We start from the raw sequence: 12,149 nt of genomic DNA, 5'->3' as shown, positions 1-12,149 counted from the left end.
CAGCCGGCACCTGAACTGCCTGTCCAGCCGGCACCTGAACTGCCCGTCTTGCCTGTCCTGCCGGCGCCTACACTGCCTGAGGCGGCCGCGGTTGCGCCCCCTGCTGGCCACGTGCTGGCGGCGCCCACCGAGGCGCCCCCTGTTGGCCGCGTGCTGGTGGCGCCCGCCGAGGTGCCTGCAGTGGCCCCTGCTCTGCCTGCAGCGCCCCCTGCTGGTCGCGTGCTGTCGGCGCCCGCCGAGGCGCCCCCTGCTGACCGTACGCCCGCTGCGGCACTTCCTGCTGGTCGCGTGCTGGCGGCGCCCGCTGAGGCGCCCCCTGCTGACCGTATGCCCGAGGAGCCTACAGTGGTCCCTGCTCTGCCTGCAGCACCCCCTGCTGGCCACGTACCTGACTTGCCCGTCTCGCCAGTCCTGTCCGGCCAGCCCTGCTCGCCAGTCCTGTCCGGCCAGCCCTGCTCGCCTGTCCAGCCGGCTCAGCCCTGCTCGCCTGTCCAGCCGGCTCAGCCCTGCTCGCCTGTCCAGCCGGCTCAGCCCTGCTCGCCTGTCCAGCCGGCCCAGCCTTGCTCGCCTGTCCAGCCGGCTCCGCCCGCGGCCCCGCCTGAGGCCGCCGCTCCGGCTGCCCCGCCTGCGGCCACGCCAACGGCTCTGACTGTCCCGCCTGCGGCCACGCCCGCGGCTCTGACTGCCCTGCCTGTCGCCTCTGTGAAGGCCTTGACTCCCTCACCCTTACCCCGGCAAAGCCGACGCCCCTTAGGACCCCGCCTGTCAGTGTCCCGAAAGGGACGGGGCCATAGGCGTGGGGCCCGGTTCCCGCCCGCCCTGCCCCCTGGCTCGCCCTCGCTCGCCTTGGCTGGGGCTCCGGGGCCGCCTGCGGGTCCTCCGGCTCGGGGTCGGCGGTCGCCGTCGGGTCCTCCCCTGGATCCTCGGTGCCGGTCCTCGGTCCCTCCTCCGGCTCCATGTCGGTCGCCTCCGGGCCCCCCTGCTCCGGCTGTGCGTCGGACGGCGCCTTCGCCGGCTCCGGCTGCGCCTCCGCCTGCCGCGGCTTCCCCCTCCTGCCCGCCTTCACTGGGGTTCCCTCCTGCTCCCTCCGTGTCCCCTCTGTCACTCCCTCGTCCCGTTCCCTTGGCCCCTGGGTGGTCCCCTCCTGCTCCCTCCTCCCTCTCCCCTGCGGCCCCTCCGGCTGCTGCCTGTCGCCCGCCTGGGCTCCCTCGTGCTCCCCTTGTTCCTCCTCCCTTTCCGTTGGTCCCGCCTGTCTCTGCTCCTCGTCCCTCTCTGTCTCCTCCGTTCACTCCTGGCCCTTTTGTTCCGCCTGTCTCTCCTTCTGTGTCTCCCTTCCTGGTTTGTCTGTCCGCCTTCCCTGTTCTGTGTCGCCTCTTGTCTTTCGTCTCGTCCCTGTTCTTGTTCTGTGTCTCCGTTCTGTTCCCTGGTTTTGGTTGATGTTCTGTTTTGTTTTCCAGGTCCTGTTTTCCCGGTTCGTCTCGTCCGTCGCCTCTCCTCTGGCGCGCCCGGTGTGCGCGCCTTTGGGGAGGGGTTCTGTCATATCCCGCTCCGTACGATCCCGATGTGTGCCACGCCCCCCTCATTACCTCGTGTTCAGCCCTGATGGTTCTCACCTGTTGCCTGTTCCATTTATCAAGTTTTGTGTATATCAGTCCGCGTCTCCCCATGTCTGCCAGATCCGGCATTGTATTGTCATGTGTTGTGCTTCGTCCGTCAGTCTGCCTTGAATAAACCCCGTTTGCCCGTCAGTCCGGCTGCTTTCGTCTGCTTCCCTGCTCGCCTCCCCGGCGAGCGTGACAATATATATATATATATATATATATATATATATATATATATATATATAATAATTTTTAAAAGGTAGCCCAACAAGCTATATTTTGGTAGCCAGTAGGTTAGTGTTCAGTTTTTCTGCACTCGACCTTTGACTAAACTGCTAGCTGCAGGCAAATGGTTGAGCTTAACTATCAGCCGTGACCCCTGATTGAGTCTCAAGGTTCGCCCGAGTTTGTTGGCTTCTCATGAGCAGCACAAGGTCCTTCCTCTTTCTGCACTTTCCCCACCCTGTCACTTATTCAGCTCTTGCACATAAAATTGACAGGCTGGTGGAACAGGCTACTGGCACCTACCCTTAATTCTGCCTTTTTTGGTCAGTCTGAAAGATCCCTCACTTGACCATACTGCAGCCTCAGAAGCATGGGGGGCGGATGTCAGGTCCCAGCCCAGGCTCAGTAACTCCAAAGGGTATCGGAGAGGGGGGGGGCATAGGTCACCCTGACCCGACGGACCAACAATACCGCACTGTCTCGACACCCAGCAGGACGGCACAGATTCGGAGAGGCCAGTGCCACATCAAGAAGGGGGGGGGGGGGGGTTTGCTGATTACGGAAGCGGGCCGAACCGAGACCCAGCTGGCGGCAAGAAAGAGCCACATTGTTCTGGATGCAGCAGACAGAGGAAGACATACTGGGGGGGGGGGGGGGGGGGGGGATTCACATTAAAAATGAGGAGATCCTGAAACATCTGCAGAACTTTGAAGGGAAGACATTCCTCATTGACACTGAGCCCCATTCAGCGGTTCTTATCGGCGCTGAGAGAGCCTCCCACACGCACACGCTCGGTTCTCTTAAACCAGATCCCCCTCCCATCACTATTTCAAGGCCCGTCTTGGGCTTAATGAAGAAATTCCTGGCTCTCACCCAACCCGTTTACGCAGACCCAGGATCCCCCCCCCTCCGCCCCGAGTCCTCCCTTACCGATAAGACGTCAGGCTGACACCACATTATGAAGAAAAATACCCACCGCTCAACTCCATGTTCAAATGCTGCTCGTGTTCACCTTCTTCCACGCCTGCGAATTTCCTGCACATTAAACACGATAAAGGTCCATGGGAAAAACGCTAAGGAGGCATGTATCCAGCCAGCGAAGACCTTCCAAGACCTCTGATACTACAGCGAGAAATTTGCTAGAGCGATAAAAGACTTCATAAAAAGAAATGAAATGCTTTATTTGCCATTTGCACAAATAGGAGTACAGGTACACTGGAGTTCTTTAGTATTCAGATATCCCATCTCGCTCTACTTTGAAACATACATGCACATTATTTATATAGTGCCCTTACATGCTATGTGCCTCAGCTCTTGGCGACCACACTCTCTTCCTTTATATGGTCTGCCGGTTCATGGCTGAGTTCCTGTTGTTCCTAAACACTTCCACTTTATAATAATACTACTTATGGTTGGAATATCTAGCAGGGAAGAAATTTGACTTACTGAAAAGGGGTCATCCTACGGCTCACTAAGCACTTCAGAGCTCTTCAGGACGACCCATTCTGTCACAAATGTTTGTAAACCTGACTGCATGGCTAGGTGCTTGATTTTATACACTTGTGGCAATGGGTCTGAATGAAACACCTGAATTCAAAAGGTATGACCCAATGCTTTTGCCAATATATTGCATACATACTCACACACATACACACGCACACACACAAGCATGAGAGCAAAGCTCGTCATCCGAATGTCAGGTCCTTTATCCCTTAAGGCTGGTTCATACTTCTCCACACGTGTACTAGCGGACGTGTCCGCTCGAACGTTTACGATGTGCTTGACGTCAATATAAACAGTAGTTTATATTATAAATAATATAAAATACATGTTGCGCGCATGTGCAAAGTATGCGGCTTGACCAGCGACTATGAACGTTTCTGTGTACGCAGACGTAGAGTGGATGCGCAGATTGTTGCATTTATGTGGAGAAGTATGAACCAGCCTTTAGGGGGTTAAAAAGATGTGATTATTCTACAGGGGACAGGATTCAAACCGACGGCCATCAAATCACAGGCACAGGGGACACCTATTACTCGCCATTATTATTCATAGTTTAAATTTAGACACTTAATATAAATACTTACTCACATAAACTAATCATCACTAACTTCTTATACTGCTAAAGAAACCCTGTGCATGTCAACCTCATTTAGCACAATGTGAATGGAAAGCAGCCAGCCCAGAAACCTGGGGGCCGGCAGACGACTGATCGACCAGCCTGTCTCTGGAGGGGATGACCTCAGTTTGCCTGGAAAACAAATGTCAGCTCGCAATGCATGTAAAGAGATATTCAAATCCACTCCAATTGCAGAGAGGGGGAGAAGTGCAAATCAGAGACAGACAGGTAAACTGGGGACGGGGGGGAATGGAGACATCCTTTTATGGGCACCACCCTTTGGCACATCGGAACCACACACACACACACACACACACACACACGACTGGGCCAATGGTGTTGAAGCTGACCCTGGGTGCCACATGGGCTTCGAGCAGTACTGCCCACGGGGTCTCCTCTGCGGGACAGACCCCAGCTCCTCAAACCGCTCCAGCTGCTATATTTAGCCACGTCATCCTGAGAAATGGTGTTTAACAATTAAGTGGAGGTTAAATAGACTTGGCCACATAAGGCGGGGCACATGAGCCTACTGATTGGACAGTGTTCAAATGAAAGCTGTTTTCCCGTCCCAACACATGTGCCAGAAATTACAGTGAGAAGCCGTAGGCTTATGTTTAAATTAAATTGCGGTGCCACAGCGCAAGAACACCATTCCACCACCCGTGTTTTAAAACAGCCATACATTTTCACAAAATACTAATTTGACAGTGACACGCCTTTCCACAAATACTTATGGCTGAAAGGCCAACGAGAGGTTTTCTGCTGGAATAAGGCAGTCACAAGTCAAGGAAAACAAAAAGGAACAGAAGTTTCGCATGATTCCTATAACATCATGAGACTGAATCATTGTCTGATACTTAGGTTATGCATATGCAAAATTTGTATTCAGGTAAAACACATCACAAAAAACACAAACCAGCACGTGAAGATCTCAAATGATTTTAGGGTGACAGATTGATGCAGGACAGATCAGACACCTTAAGTTTCCCCATTCATTTTCCAAGATGGTTCACCAATATTTATACAGAATCACCCCAGTAAACTGCTACACTAGAGCGAACAGAAATCATGACCAGCTGTCGATAGAGGCAACAGCTAAACATAAATAAAATTTCTTCTTTTTTGACCAAAGGCAAACTCAAGATCAACGCTCCCCCTGGACGAATCACAGAGAGAATCCTGGAATAACAAGAACTAGGAAGACTAAAGCGGCCAATCCCTGGCCAACAGCCACACTCATTGTGACAGACATGGGAATTTCCCATTCCCCATGTCCCATAGCAAATGGCAAAAAAACATATCCAGCACAGGCCAGATTACAAGAGCCACACAGGAGGAGCCACATCTAGACTCAAGTCGTACAACAAGGGGGGGAAAAAAAACAGAGGAAGAGAGAAAACAAAAGGGAAGGAAAAAATAAGCTGGCATAAACAAATAATCGCTGCCTCCCCCCCTCCGCCCCACACCCACACACAAACACCATAATAGCCAAGATGGATGGTGCTCACCATGGGGCAATGAGCGGGTGTACACACCACAAGGAAGAAGGCCAGCTACCGAAGGGGGCCCTGTGGTGAGCCCTGGTGAAGAGCAGCTGCCTGAAGGGACCACACAAGCCCCATGCCTTGAAGGAACCCACAGAGCCACCTCCCCCCCGTAAGTACCACCCCGAAGGTGGAGGTTTCCCTGAGTGGATGGGGTTGGGGTGCTCAACTGAGGCAGAGAAGATCCACTGTCTAGAACAAATCACGTTCCAGTTAGCATTCCTCGTAACACATTCGGCAAAATGCCCATTAAAAAAAATTGTGGTTGAATCACTGTTAATGAGACCAAAATATAGGTTCTAAAATGATGTCTGTAATTGGGATCATCAAGTGCGGTTTCCATATTACAGCGGTGTTGTTCTATTCAGCAGTTGTTATAAAATATTTGTATAGTTAACATCTTTTGCTCAGCCACATTTCACACTGCTGACATCTTGTTCCCTTCATACCAGGTGCTCAGGTCCATATCCTGCAGGTGCAGGATGGTATTTAATGGTAGTTTTCCATATTCACGGTGATATTACAATTCGGGATTATGTTAAAGTTAATGCACAAAAAATGTTATTAAAAATTCCTATGAACAATGCGAAATAGACAAGTTAACAGCAATGTTAATTGCATTCTGCACATCCCATTGACAAAACAAATTACAAAACAGACTCAGAAAATTAACCACCAATAAACCAATATAGGCTGTATCTTCTGGTTTACAGCTGGCTGACAGATGCTGAAACATGTTTGGTTATTTTTACCTCAAACGAAAACTGGTGAATAATTGATGGATAAATTCATGGATAGAATTGTCATTACAATTCAAGGCCTTCCGTGGAAAAGTCCCATAAATATTTAATCAAGGGTTACACATGCAACTTAAGTCTGTTGTTCAGCAGCAGACAAACAGACCTTGCGCTAACGTCTGTGTATTTCTTGCATAGCATTCATTAGCTGCCACCCATGCCTAGAGTCAAGCATTATGATATGATTCAGAAAAAGTGCTTTTTTGGGTTTTTGGTCACCCATTAAAAGTAAAATTGACTAGTTTCTGCCATATAGCACATTCATAAAATACATGCAGACATCCTACATATGCACGGAGCATCCACCTCCACAAGTTGCCGTTCTTGCGCTTAAACAACACAGAGAAGACGGCACTTCCGAGCGTCGCTCCACATTACTACCTCGACTGCATGGGTTCGGCCAGGCGCGGCATAAGGATGTTTTTCCAGCCCCATGTGCTTTGCACGCGCATTTTCTGCTGCCTGTATGACAGGACTGAGGGGGATCTTTAAGGCCGGGGATCAGTTGCTCCCGGACGGTGTCCGATAACGTGCATATGCTGTGTGGACTCATTCCAGCGCCCCACCACCCAGTAACCCAACGCTGACGAGGAAAGCGCATCATTCAAAGCTGACCTCAAGAAAGACGAGACGTGCCTCAGTTAGCTTGTCAGCTTTGATATGAGCGGTGCGAGTTAACAGCGAGGGCCAGTCGCACATCAGTCAGTCCCCCAGCGGCATCCAGCAAACCAGGTGTCCCTTTGCCCCACTACCACCCCCCCGAAATATTCAATCTCAGAAAAAATCCACTCTCTTATTAGGTCTAATCTAGTATCCCATGTGACATGGGGGGTTTTGGACACATCATCTTGTTATTTGGGGATTCCCTTTTGAAAAGGGTGACTGGAATAGGGAGGGAAAAAACAATTTAAAACTGTTTCTGGTGCGAAAGGCACTGAAAGACAAGTACAGAGGAAGGAGTCCCCTTAGAAACACATGACGACGTCCTGGTCGCTGAACAGAGGGCGATTATACGCTGGCTCAACGATGACTGTAACCCGACTGACCCTACAGAGAAGGAGGATGCCCCCCCAATCCTATTTATCATATCGCCCCCCCCCCCCAAAAAAAAAAGTTAAGTAGCCTAAATATGCCTTTTGCTAAACAGTGTGAAAAAGCAGTAAAGTGGCACCACAACAGCGGCCAGAAGAGAACCCACCCGGCATGGAAGACGGTCTTTCGCAATAAGAAAAAAACGCTTTGAATGCGCCTGGAAACAGAGGTAACATTGCATAGGGTGTCGTAAAAGATCTTAATTACAGTTTCTTTCGATTAATCGTCTTATGTTCTCGGCATTTGCTCACCATGAATACCCTGAATATTACTAGCTACAATCACAGTGATGTGTACATTTATCACACTGGACCTGGGGGAGACACGTGGGGCGGAGGGGGCACTTTGATCGCCTACCCGGGTTGCGAAACCAAACCCGATCATCTTAAAAAGTCAAGTGATCCTCGTTTTTCACTCAGTTGCGCCACACTCATCAAGATGTTACATAGCTGAAGGCCAGGCCCGCAAAAAGACGGCTAGGAGATTACCGGCTTTGCTCCGGAAAAATCTGCCATCTCGGCCAGCGTCCCTGAAACAACACGAGAGACTGCCGAGTGATCACAAGCAAAGCAGTCCCGAGGTCTGATGTAGTGGAAATATCAGGCGTCAAAACAGGTCTCCTACTTTCCGTGGAGATGGGCAGGGCCAGGGTGAGACCGGGACGGGCATAAACTTAACACCAAATGCTGCCATTTCCCCTAATGGGATCTCTGGGCAGTGTCACCAACTCCAGCAAGGGGTCACTACATCTCTTCTCCAATGGTGGTGACACCGTAGACGACTCTGGAAAATCAAGGACAAAGTCCTTCTTAAAAGCAAGACCCCTGCACCAAAGGCGACCAGGGCTGTTACAGATTCACGGTGGGAGAACACTGGGGATTTATCCATCACCAACTCACAGTCTGCTATTTTAGTCAACAGGATGGCTGGTGTCATGATGCATTGCCGTCGTTATTGTCTATACCCCAATCAAAGTGTCCCTTTTTGGTCAGTTATAAGGTTAAGCATCGACTTTGAGGTGAGGAGCTGGTCCTAATAGTTCGTATCCAGTCCCAGTCCTCCCCGTCGCAGAAAGAGGGGGAGGGAAGAAAACAGAAAAATCCTTTCACCTACTTGAAAAATCTACTTACAAAAGTTGTTAAACTCGTCAAACCACATGCGCGTCGCGGAAGTGTTTACGGTTTAAATAATGTTGCTAGCTCTATACCAGAAAACAATCGAGGATAAAATAACTGCACATTAAGCAAATGAGTGCATTTAAGTTTATATATCGAGCATTAGCAGCCCTTAAACATTTCGCCTTTAACTATATTTTAGACTCCCGCTGGTACTTGCATAACAGGCGTGTAGAAAGCAGGTGAAATCGGCAGTTAAGTACCAACACCTGACAACCTCCTTCAGTTAAAACCACAAAGGCAGCGTAGGCTGCTTTGGAAAGATGACGAGATCCTGCTCCTAATACCGCCTCAAAAGCAGTAGATCACAAGTAACCTAAACTGACATCAAGTTCATTTCACGGCTGATTTCACGTTGACAAGAGACCTGCTGCAATTTAGTAACTAAAAACAATTAATGAACTGCGTTAGCTGCCCAAAATTCGTTATAGAGAAACTGAGGGGTTTTGCCATCGGATGTATACAGCTCAGATGCGTGCCGTGTCTTGCCGTGGCTTCCCCGGCAGGGATTAAATAGTATAAATCACAAACCCAAGCTACTTTATGCGTTTTTTTGTTTGTTTGTTTTTTTTTTTTTTTAAAGCGGCGCTGTCAGTGTCAGGCTGCACGTCAGCCCGATTCCAAACAGGGAGACAGCTGCTGTCCCAAAGGACCCACGCTTATTGCTCAGGGCAACATCTACACGTTAGCGCACAATTCCGAGAAACCGAGTTCAAACTATTACGGGAAATAAACTAAGAGTGAAGAAAAAAAAAGTTAATTGGTGCTTGACTCAAGTGCGTGCGTAGTAAGACACCAGAATGACTAGTTAGTGTTACTATTACGGCTACGGCTGTACTTACTCTACGGGGCTGCAGATAGTCAGCTCGGTAGTTCACTAATCACTTCCCTTTGTACTCTTCCCCTGGAAAGTTTACTTTTTCGAATACAAGGCTACCACGGTCTACTCATAAACTAGCCTATTTCCCAGGCGAGTGAACTGAGATCTTCCGCCTTGTGAATCCACGCTGGCCACCGGACCGCATCCTTGTTTTCCCAACGATATCCTTTCTAAAAGGGGGACGCTCCGGAGCGCGAGGCACTCATTCAACGGATTAGCCTACCGGAAGTAAGAAATAAAAGCCCGCGTCTAATTGGCTCATACTCAGCCATGGGGCGGTGTCTATTCCCAATTCAGGTCATGCAGCGGCGTTCTCGGTTTGGCAGCGACCGATCTTCCAGTACCTCGGTATCTCAGTAATGTAAAATCAGCATTAACTTACTTAACAATACGTTTAAAGCTTATGATAAAAACATAGCTTACTTTATTTCATTTTATTCTTTTTGCAATATCCCTAAGTATAAATAGTTACAATCAAACCTCAAACCACACTGAATTTGCATAGTACTTTGCCTATGATCATCCAGCCACAGATAATTTAGAGAAGGTATAGTTTTTAAAGGTAAAATAAACACAAAATTATGTTTGTCTAAATGACTAAATTTATCAGTTTTGTTGAAATTCACAGTGCCTGTACAATATCACATGAACTCTCATCACCTCGTAATAAGAAAGGTATGCTTTTATATTTATAACTATGTGAACAAATTATCGCTACAGTCATCACTGTATCATCATTGATGCAGGCCTGTGAATGGGGGCCTTGCAGCCTATATCAGGCAGCATAGGGCACAAGGCAGACGACAACCTTGGATGGGATGCCTGTCCATCATAGGACACACACAAACTTACACATAACTGCAAACTATGGGCAATTTGGAGACAACAATTTGCCAAACCATCTATCCTTGGGCTAAAATAAACATTTTTTAGTTTCTACTCATGTATTTACTCAACATCAGCATTTAAGAATCATTTCCAGTTATTGAAGAAAAATATTTTTATTACTTCAGCAGACATATACTTACCAGATCTTGCCAGAAAGCAATTTTATGTATCCTATTTACGGATGCATTTCATAATAGTCCAATAGAGAATAATAATACCCTCATTCCCAATAGGCCTACTTGTTTTAGTTTTACATACAGATTTATATATATATATATGCTTGCACATAATTAATAACATTGTTCTAAATAACATTTCCTCGGTCTAGTTGTTTAAACGAAATGTAAAATTATTATTCCTGAAGAAATCTACAACACGATAATACAACGCCCCCTGGCGTCAAAAATATAAAGTCGCGTAATGCGTCACCGTTTCTGCTTTCCTTCTGTTATCCTAACTCAGACGCTCAGTACACTTGATGCGATTTGACTACGTTTACATTTGACGTCAAAGCAATTTCTAGGTGATAAAAAGTTTCGGTCTCCTTTTGAACATAAACAGGCAGATCAGACAATGTAATGAGTCTTCAGCTACATCATGCACCTGCTATTGAGTTTAAAATGTCGATTTACGTGATTAATTAATTTGCAGAGGAGTGCTATGCAATCGTATGTGTTGTATTGCCTTGTGTTTTTTCACATTTCGCTATGGAATGATATTTAGTTGGGGCATCACGGTACATAGCTACTTTCGACAATGTCATTAACTAATCAGCATTCGGAACAAGGTAAATGGTAAATGGACTGCATTTATATAGCGCTTTTTACCAAAGCGCTTTACAATGTACGCCTCACATTCACCCATTCACACCACACATTCACACACCGGTGGCGGAGGCTGCTATGCAAGGTGCCAACCAGCTCACCGGGAACAATTTGGGGTTCAGTGTCTTGCTCAAGCACCACCATCGCAGACAGATGTTTTAAACCCTGCGAAACTCGCAACGTCCCTCTGTAAAACGACTTTCACTGCGGCGTTACCTAAGGGACAAGCAAATACGGCAGACAATAAAATAAAACGCACAGAGATATGAGACATCTGAAAGCATGAATAAAAATTGTGCTTGAAGAAAAGAACACTCTGGAAGCGAAATATTATCCACTATAAATAATTAAAAAGGGATGCATCTCACTTACGCCATTATTTTAAACACTTCAAAAGGTTCAGTACTGACTTGGTGTCGTCTCACATTTCACTAGTTGCACGAAAAATTTAAATGATTCCGAATGTCCACAAGATGGCGTAATAGTTTACTACGGTTACTTTAGCATGAGAATGCGCATCATGTTCCTGCGATGTACGTATCACAATAACAAAAAAAATCATTCCTTAAAAATGGTTCAAAGCACATTTTAAATATTCGCAGAAACATCCCATGAAAATAACTCAAGACTGTTCTTATAATTGATGGTTCTCCCTGCGTCGTGTTTACTAAATAAATGAGTAGTTTGTGTATAGCCAGTTAGCTACTGTAAATATTTTCAATAGCAAAATAAACATAATAATGGCAAAAGTGTGAATGAGTGAATTAGTATCTGAATAAATTGAAGTGTGAATTGGTGTTTAATATTTAATGTCACTGTATATAAGACATTAATAACACACACACACACACATACATACATACATATTATATATACAGGAGTTGGACAATGAAACTGATACAATGGCCAATAAAGTGTTTGAGGTTCACGCTTATATATGCGTGGCCTGGTGGCCAATCTGCACGGGCCACATCCAACAGGAGTAACTGAATGCAAGAAGAAGC

The 12,149-nt window shown here is 47.5% G+C and overlaps 1 protein-coding gene across 2 annotated transcripts in view; it reads right to left on the bottom strand.

Moving 5' to 3' along the window:
- The window catches only part of mpp7a (MAGUK p55 scaffold protein 7a), a 91,345-nt gene extending 81,699 nt beyond the window's left edge, over positions 1-9,646 (bottom strand). For both annotated transcript variants that reach the window (XM_072713027.1, XM_023823539.2), the window contains exon 1: positions 9,396-9,646. The gene's annotated coding sequence lies outside the window, so the exon portion shown is untranslated. The remainder of the gene's footprint in view (positions 1-9,395) is intronic.
- Between the last annotated feature and the right edge of the window lie 2,503 nt (positions 9,647-12,149).

The sequence above is a fragment of the Paramormyrops kingsleyae genome, chromosome 1 (assembly GCF_048594095.1).
Source record: "Paramormyrops kingsleyae isolate MSU_618 chromosome 1, PKINGS_0.4, whole genome shotgun sequence".
Taxonomy (NCBI): domain Eukaryota; kingdom Metazoa; phylum Chordata; class Actinopteri; order Osteoglossiformes; family Mormyridae; genus Paramormyrops; species Paramormyrops kingsleyae.
This window is presented reverse-complemented; position numbering and strand designations above follow the sequence as displayed.